We start from the raw sequence: 6,758 nt of genomic DNA, 5'->3' as shown, positions 1-6,758 counted from the left end.
GTTGGTTGGCCCCGTCAAGAGAAAGGGAATCACAAGAACTCTGTCTGAACATTTCGCGTGAAAGGGCGAAAACGATTGCCATTGAGACAAGGATCTCACGCACGGCCGGAATCGATGTACGCGAAGCTTTATGTGCTGGTTGCTTTGATTGACGCTAATTAGCGGTGATGTTGATGGCAAATCTTTAATTTCTTCAGCGCTTAGTCCAGCGCGAGAGTGGTTAGTTGATGTTAGCCTTTCCTCTCTGCTACGCTCCTGGTTTGAGTATGCACGCTCTGAACCACCATCTGACACGGCGTGCAAGTCAGCGACAGCAGCCAGTGGAAAAGTCGCAGGAACAGGCCAAGAAAGGTTTGCTTCGACGAACCTCTACACTACGGATGTCACTTGCCAAGCACAATCGATAGCATATCCGGTCACTTGTACAGCGAATGTAGGTGCACGGCAGCGGAATGCAGAACATGCAACGGGGCGGGGGAGGGGGGGGGGGGAAGAGGACGGGTATTGTTGGTCATGGTGTGGTTGTGGTAGACTGCCTTCTCGATGCATGCTACAAATACTATGAATTAAAGTACAGAAAAGTAGAAACCTCTTCACGGCCAGGGTGGTTCCATGCGCACTCTCTTCTTGGCAGCAGCCACTGCCGAAATTAAAATAAGCAATTTGCGTTCCTCCAACACTAGCCAGAAATCCTGGCTACCTGTTTTGTTGTTACATGTCCACTCTTTCCTGTCTGTAAGCATCTGTCCCCTTCTATTTCCTCATCCCCTCCTCTCATTTCTTGTATTCATTGGTGCGACTCTATGCGTTTGTGGCTGTTATCTATATTCCACGCTTTACCTGTTTTCGCGTAGGAATGCAAGTACGCATGCTTGTCGGTTGTGTATTAAAGCGAAGCTTTCCTTTGCTTCTTCCTTTGACATTCCCACTGCTGCTGCTGCTGCTGCTACTGCTTTGGGCACACCGACTGGGGAGCGATGGAAGAAGCGTGGCAGAGAAGGAAAGAGACCTGAGGAACTGCTTTGGACCGCACAGCATCGAATGTGCACAATGCCTTCTGGATCTCCAGGGTCGTCGCCGCATTAGCGTCTTGACAGCGGTAAATATCCGTGACAAGGGAGGCGGGGGGAGGAAACTTGAGAAGGCAAGGAAACGCTGGATAAACTGAAGTTCAAGGTACGGCATGGTGCGTTTCTGCTATTTCTGAAAAATAAAAATGCCGAAATATGTCTAGCGGACAACTTACGCAGGGCGTGCGGAAGGAGAGCCCCATTAATTAATGCCCACCGCAGTGTTTAGGTAGAGTGTACTAGAATGTACACTCTAGTCTAGGCGACACAACGGCAGCGGTCGCTCGTCAAATAAACACATCCGTGCCCGCCGCGATATCTTTGGGGCTATGGCATTGCTGGAAGCCGCGGATCTGACCGAGGTAGCCGCAATTTGACGGGAGCGAAATAAGAGACGCTCGCGCACTTTATTTGTGGACACGTTAAAGAACACGGTGTCAAAATTAATCCGGAGTGCTCCACTACGGCTTGCCTCGTAATCCGAGAGTGGTTTTGACACTTGCACCCCATAATCCAATTCAAATGTAATGCTTCGGCCACGATGTAATGTGCCAAGTGAGAAAATGACAATGCTCAACCCTCTCAGAAAGTATCACTGGCGCACAACACCTCAAGCAAACACCTCTCCCGTTGTGTTTTGTGTACTACGCAAACAAACAGCACCGGTACACTCAAGGTAACGTTTATCAACTCACCACTCTCGTATTCACAAAAGTTGAAGAAATCAAAGATTCGCCGTCAACATTATTGCTAATTATCATCACTCAAAGCAAACAGCACAGGAAGCTTCGCTTACATCGATTCCCACAGTGCGTGGGATCTGCACAATTTTTGTTTACCATAAGGTGGATTTGGCCGCTTTCCCTCTTTGCAACAAAGAAATTTATGCCCCATTCTTGTTGTCTTTGCTTCATGTAGAAGTGTTTCTAAGCCTCATTGTCTTGCTTACGTAATCTCTCAAACTGGAGAGATAATGCATCGAAATTCTTTTAAGCGCTGATTACACTGGCAAGCTCGAATACTGGACACATGGGCATGACCCGCGAAAGAAAGTGAATAAATCGAATGCAGGCGCTTGTAATCTGTCTCTGCTTGCGGCAGTGTAACGCGTGTCCTTTTACTCGTTGACCCCACCAGCTGTGTTGGTTATGGCGGGAAAATCTAGATTTCGCGCGCTTTCATTACGGCGGGAAAAGGTGATTATGGCGCGAAGACGCAGAAGTAGAACATGTTTGATGGTGAGATTGAGCATTATTTGATTGGCGAATATTTCCACTGTGTTCTGTCGTGCCTTGGAACAAGCAAAGCTCATAGTGAGCGCGACGGTGTGGCCGCTTCCTTTGGTTTCATCCCGTCGTATTGCGTCATTTTTTGTTTTGTGCATATTTGTGGGCGTACGCGAGTACATCTCCGAAAAGAGGTACGCTCACCTGGCGTTTTCTACGAATTGCGCCACAACATTTGGCCTGCCGAAGATTCACGAGCGCAACCTCTGTTATTTCTTGGTAACTGTAGCAACAGTGTTATTTATTCTAGATTTGTAGGTGACTGGCTGGGATGGCCAAGGAGGTGGAACTGGTAGGAAACGAATGTGACTGTCCCTGCCGCTTTTCATCATTTACGGCACCCTATAATCAGGAATAATTGCATCACCAAAGTCTGATTCCAAACCAAGGAATCCGCTAACAATAACCAGCAACAACAAGTTCACCATCCACCACACGAAAGGTTCCATACAGGCCGATAATCTTTTTGAAAAGATGAAGCGCCAAGAGAGACAGCCTACCAATGACGAAACGACAATGTCAGGCCTAGGCGCTACTTGCAACTGTTTATTGAGCTGAAAAGTGGCTTAATATATAGGCATGGGGTGAGGTGGAAAATAGCGCCTTGTCATGTCATGGTTGTTTTTTCATTGGTATGCTGTCTTTCCTGTCGCTTCATCTTTTGAAAGCTACGAAGCAACTAAGCCCAGAACGTGTACTTCTGCTGTTAATTGTCAATTCTATTCCAAGCTGCTTTCTCCGCGGGACGCAATCCACAATATGGCGGACAGCACTCTTGCAGCGTTCTCCCGCTCAAAACATGATCTTCATCTGGATTGAGATCTGGAAGACGAGTATACACATAGTAGACTTTGAAGTGTTTTCTATGCGATATTAAGGAAGACATAAAAGGTCGGAAATCCTGCTTTATCCAACGCATCCCTGAAATCGATGTTTTATCACTGAGCTACCTGGATTGCCCCGTGTGCGGAGCCTTCAGAAATGTTATTTGTCAAACAACCCGGCTACATTTCATAGTCTTGCGGAGGTTATTAGTAAAATGACATAGCTCCTGCACGCAATACTCACCGTTACATCAAAAAAGCGACGACGCAACGAGGACGCTGTTTAAATACACGTGCAGCCATTGCCGTCGTAGTTGTTCTTCGTTCCTGTCTACCTATGGAGCCGTTGATCACATGAAGCGGCTCGCCAGGTAATTGAAGCCAACCTTTCATTTGACGACGTCAAACTAAGCTTTCGTTTCCTCCGCCCTGAGCGTGACATGTATTGCCACCGGGATTGTTACCGGAAATCAAGGAAACAAGTGTACTTTGGGGAAACAACGTGGTGTCTGTATAAAGGAAACAGTGCACAGAAATCGTGAAAACATAGTGGCGTATTTATTCTTGAAATGTGAAATCGCTTGCAATCTTTCGTCCCCCTGGAGAAACCAGGCGTCGACACGGAGCTCGCAGTTATCGTTTCGGAGAAAAAAAAAAAATGTCGCGTCCATCGCAGGTAGTGAGAGCGTAGACCAGAAGCACTGGGACAAAGACCCCTGTAGACCATCGAAGGCAGCCTCAGGGGGGGTAGAGTTGGCCAGCCAAGGGTCCCCCATTCGGCAATCTGGGTGCTGCACAAAGAGTGTACAAACGAGGCATGAGAGATGGAGAGACCGGTTGTCCCGACCTACAATGAGCAGCTCCGCAACGCTTTTCTGTAGCCCCACGAGTGTAACTTCACCATCGTCTTTGATCATGCAATCAGTAACATCTGATTTATTGTTTGATTTATTCTCCGGGAATCATGTGTCACCCCACAGTAGCGCACATGTTTTGCAACCCATTTGCTCGCCATCAATGAATGACTAGTACTATACTTAATATAGCGCATTACATCGTAAAAACAAATAAGTATAATACAAAACATTAACAAATGAATAGAGCGACACAAACTAGAAACTAATTGCTTTTCAAGCACAAATCGTTAACATTTTGGTAGCACCAGCAGCGCTTCTTGTAGAAGGAGGATGAGATCATGGGAGCAGGATAGGAAGAATGGAGTTACCTTGATCTAGCTAGAGTGTAGCTGCCTTCGCTTGGATGGGGGCCTCGCTGAAAGTAGGTCCTGATAATTGCGTGTCCATCTGCACCCCAGGGGGAGAGCATACGGTTGCGTTGCTCAGATGCTGCGAATTAACGAAGAAGGTATCAGAAACAATCCACAATCCGCTACCGCAGGTGCATGTACCGTTCCACGTTACCCAGCCAAAGCAATCGCTTGTACTTTAAAATTATGTCACCATTTTTTTTTCATTAGGGGAAGACAATGTACTGCTCAGACCAGCTCTGGCCATAACATTCTATAGTTGTTTCCCCACTTTCCTATTAATTAATCGCACAAATTTTGCATGTGGTAGGCTTGGGGCAGGGCTTCTTCAAGTTCGGAAATTGCTCGAAGCTCCCTTGTGAGATGTTACCCTTCATTTTTCGAGACATTGACATCGGCGCCAAGTTTGATGTCCTATTATGTTACCCGGCGCCACAACAGACGGAAAACAGGAGAAAGATCAAGATGAGATCATGAATAATCAGAAGATAATATAATCGTGGCAACCTAAGAATTGAGTGCGAATTAAGTCCAGCCTGAAAAGCGCGCATAAGTGGCAAATTTCTGAAAAAAGGACTGCATCGAGAGAACACATCGACCCTGTCTCAAGTGTAAAACCACTCGTGATAACGTACTTCCTCGCAGGTAGACGGCATGGTGGATTCCACCAAAGCGACTTCAGAGATGCAGCAATGATTTGGATAACGCCCCCCTGCCCCCTCCCAAGGTTGAATAAATCGATTCAGAAAATGCAAACGGAATGACCTTCCGCGAGTGAAGGCATCATCTCCTTTAGTGTGTTGACTTTCGCGAAATTTCCTCGCCGCATCAAAAGCTTCGCACATGAACTTCGAAACACACATACGCCACGTAAAATAGGAAGGCCGGCTCCGTTGTGTCCGATTGTCCTCGGAAATTAGCCGGTCGCGCACAGAGCGCCACGAGGTTTTTGTTCTAAACGTGGGCAAATTATTTAAACGTCTACTGTCAGATATTTTTAAGCAAGATTGTTTGGAGGAGATTAAAAAAAAAATATGCTACAGGACCTTCATTAAAGTTTTGCATCCATCCATCCATCCATCCATCAGATTGAGGTGTCACTCGATTCGCGGGATATCTATTGACACTTATAACACCTAACACGTGGAAAAATGCAGTGAGGCTCAACTAATACGTTAGCCCCAGCGGAAGAAATGCTGCCAAGACTAATGTTGTTTAACCACAGAAAACCCAGGTTTGAAATCACGCGTTGGTTTCGAATGTCTCGTGCGCCATTTCATAAGAAGTCAAGCGTTCAATCTATTCAGCTTATGAACGATACAAATAAATTTCGTAGCAAGTGGGTTACTCACCTTGCGTGTGTAGGAAACAGTAACATCGTTAGCCGGCCCAGTCTTCACAATATGGTGAAGTGCAAAGCCAGGCCACGGCCGGACCGAAGCACGTACCATGCGCGTAGTCCATTCCGGCCGTGACCAGGCAGGCCGACCGGTGCAGGAAAAGGCTCGTGCACTGCGAATGCTCTCATTTTAAGCGTTTTTTTCGACCACGTGATCCCATAGTAAGAGAGTGAGAGAGAGAGTGAGACAGGGAGCGAGAGAACTATTTCTTCTGCACGGTGGCTCTCTCCCATGTGTGGTATAGCGTGCCCTCCCCCACGTCGTCTCACCTCCGACGCCAGCGCTCGTTTTCCCCCTACCGGAGGAAGGCGAACTTTCTCGATGAGTAACGCTTGTCTGCACGTGGCCGCTTCTTTGGTGAATGCACGTGAAAAAGTTCAACACTGGTTGGAGCAGGTATGCTTCTCGAGCCAGCATTTCGACACCAGGACTTGTCTTAGGTCGAGGCAACAATGGCCGTTGATGATCGATGGAAAGACCCACTCGTGGTGATTGTCAAGTGGACGTGTAGAGTACGATGACAAAAAAAGTCGAAATGTTCAAAAAAGCGACGATCATTAGTTGTGTTAGCTACATTACAAGGGGGGAAGGGGGCTGAAGCCGAGGCGTTGCAGCTGATTCTTTCAAGTGGTTGCATGAATACGAGATATGGAGGACAGTTCTCACGTGCAAGCTGCCCCTGTCAATTGTCGGTTAAAACAGGAAGATATTCCTCTTTTTACGGGTAAAAACCAACAATAGGATATAAAAACGACTTAACAGGAAATGACTTGTGTCAATAGACTTGTATTCGAACAAATTGCTTTTATTTCACATTTTTCTACTTTACTAATCCGCTCGGTGGCTAAATAGCGTTGCGCTGCTTACCACGAGGTCATGGGTTCGACTCCCGACCATATTCTCATATATTT

The 6,758-nt window shown here is 46.8% G+C and overlaps 1 long non-coding RNA gene across 1 annotated transcript; it reads right to left on the bottom strand.

Moving 5' to 3' along the window:
* Positions 1–3,716: 3,716 nt before the first annotated feature.
* Positions 3,717–4,523, bottom strand: LOC142587191 (uncharacterized). Its single transcript, XR_012829389.1, has 2 exons — positions 4,406–4,523; positions 3,717–3,971 (listed from the first exon to the last, which is right to left on the bottom strand). It is a non-coding gene; the product is annotated as an uncharacterized LOC142587191 (long non-coding RNA).
* Between the last annotated feature and the right edge of the window lie 2,235 nt (positions 4,524–6,758).

Source organism: Dermacentor variabilis, chromosome 7 (assembly GCF_050947875.1).
Source record: "Dermacentor variabilis isolate Ectoservices chromosome 7, ASM5094787v1, whole genome shotgun sequence".
NCBI lineage: Eukaryota > Metazoa > Arthropoda > Arachnida > Ixodida > Ixodidae > Dermacentor > Dermacentor variabilis.
Note: the sequence above shows the minus strand (reverse complement) of the source record. Positions and strands in the feature narration are given on the sequence as shown.